General features: G+C 38.9%; 1 non-coding gene across 1 annotated transcript; it reads right to left on the reverse strand.

Moving 5' to 3' along the window:
* Positions 1-107, reverse strand: LOC131252341 (small nucleolar RNA R71). The gene has a single exon (XR_009174368.1). It is a non-coding gene; the product is annotated as a small nucleolar RNA R71 (small nucleolar RNA).
* Positions 108-2,520: the final 2,413 nt, after the last annotated feature.

The raw sequence follows: 2,520 nt of genomic DNA on the forward strand, positions 1-2,520 counted from the left end.
ACCATTAGAAAATTGATCATGAACTTTGCCCAAAAGAAAGATAAAACATTCTTCCAATGTTGGGAGCAGTTCAAGGATCTTGTCAATTCATGCCCACAACATGGTTTTGAAACTTGGCAAATAACAAGTTTTTTTAACAATGGGCTGACTTCTTCCATGCGCTAAATGGTCGAGACAATATGCAATAGGGAATTCAAGAACAAAAAGGTCGATGATGTATGGGATTATTTTAACAAGCTTGCTGAAAACACACAATCATGGGACATCTACCCAAAATCAAGCACCACTTCTAGGCCTACTATATAAAAGGCGAGGGGCGAAATTTATCTTCTGAAAGAATATGATGATATAAATGATAAAGTGGCTAATCTCACAAAAAAACTTAAGGTCATGGAACTAAAGAAGGATATAGCTACGGAAATTGTTTGTGGTATTTTTGCTTGCAACATTTACACAACTGAAAATTGTCCAACAATACCTGCTTTTCAAGAGGTACTGAATGAGCAATCTAATGCCGTAAATAATTATCAAATACCTTTCACTTCAAATACATACAATCCTAGTTAGAGAAATCATCTAAATTTCAGTTTGAGGAATGACAAACTGCTACTCCTTAAGGATTCCCTAATCAAATTCTAAATCAAGGGAAATCTCAAGAGGATCCAGTTCTTAAGCATCTTCAAAATCAAGAGCGTTTCAATCAGGGTATGTTACAAGCCTTTCAAGACCTCAGAAAGACCATATAAGGGCTTGAGACAAAAAATGTGATTGGGGAAAAGGGAAACCTTCCAGCTGAACCTCTTCCTAATCCAAAACAGCAATATGAAGTCAGTGACCCAAGCTCTTCAAATTAAATGGAGCAAGCAAAGTCTATCACCACTCTTATGAGTTGGAAAAAAATTGACAAATCTATTCCGATCAGGGCTAAAAAGTCTTAGGACTCAGAAATAGATGAAACTGATAGACCTAGCAACACTCCACATAAGTTAGAACCGGAACCTCAAGGCAAGCCGATTGCTCCATTTCCCTAACGGTTGATTGTAACAAAACCTTTTTTTAACTCTCAGGACATTCTAGAGGTGCTGAAACAAGTGAAGATCAACATTCCACTACTGGATGTCGTTGAACAAATACCTTCATATGCTAAATTTCTGAAAGACTTATTTACGACCAAAAGACGGCAAAATATTTAAAAGAAAATCTTTTTAATAGAAAAAGTGAGTGTCATCCTAAAGCAAGATGTGTGACAAAAGTACAAAGATCCTAGTAGCTCAACCATTGCTTGTGTAATTGGGAATTATCGGATTGAGCACGTACTTCTTGACTTAGGAATGAGCATAAATATGATCTCATACTCGGTCTATGAATAACTGGGTCTGGGTGAATTAAAACTCACCCGGACCACATTACAGCTTGCTGATCGCTTAGTTCGTGTACCGAGAGGGGTAATAGAGAATGTGTTGGTCCATATTGACAATTTCTACTACCCAGTAGATTTTATCATCTTGGATACTCAACCCATCTGGGTATGAGCACTTAAATTTTTGTCATTCTTAGTCGCTCATTCCTTGTCACGTCAAATGCAATCATTAATTGTAGAAATTGAGTCATGAATTTATTTTTTAGGAATATGACATTGGAGCTCAATATTTTTTTCAACATGAGCAAACAAGTAGAGAATGATGACGATGCCCACAATGTTAATTGATTGATCCTTTCGTGGAAGATAGAACACTTCTGACCTTATCCTCTGACTCTCTAGAGATATGTCTGGCTCACTCCCATAATTTAGAATATAATATGATTAGGGAGATAGGAACCATGCTGGATACTATGCCAGTACTTGAAGTTAACCGGTGGAGGCCACAATTTGAAGAATTATCCCAAACTAATGTAGTGTCTCTACCGTTTAACCTCAAGGCACCGAAGCTTGACCTGAAACCTTTGCCCTTTGAATTGAAATATGTCTATTTAGGTCAGAATGGGACATATCCGGTGGTGATTTCTTCCCACCTTGAGTCAGAACAAGAGAGTATGCTTATCTCTACTCTCATTGAGCACAAAGGAGCCCTTGGATGGTCGATTGCGGATCTCAAGGGAATTGACCCTTCGATTTGTACTCACCGCATTTATCTAAAGGATAATGTTAAGACTTCACGACAACCACAACATATATTAAATCCAAACATGAAGGAAGCGGTTAAGGCCGAAGTTCTTAAGCTATTCGAAGTGGGTATCATGGGTGAATCCAACTCAGGTGGTTCCTAAGAAATTCGGAATCACTAAGTAGTAGGGCTGAAAGTTGGGCAGGCTCAACCCGACCGACCCGTGACCGACCCGACATTGGGTTGGGCTCGGGCAAGATATATCGGGTCTGATCTCAAGCTTGGGCTATACAAACCCCAACCCGATAAAACTTGGGTTGGTTTCGGGTTGCCCGACCCAACCCGAACCCGATCAATATATAAGTTACTTATAAATTATAATTGAGTGTGGATCGTTTGTGTCGAAGGCACACTA

Source organism: Magnolia sinica, chromosome 7, assembly GCF_029962835.1.
Source record: "Magnolia sinica isolate HGM2019 chromosome 7, MsV1, whole genome shotgun sequence".
In the NCBI taxonomy this organism is placed as follows: domain Eukaryota; kingdom Viridiplantae; phylum Streptophyta; class Magnoliopsida; order Magnoliales; family Magnoliaceae; genus Magnolia; species Magnolia sinica.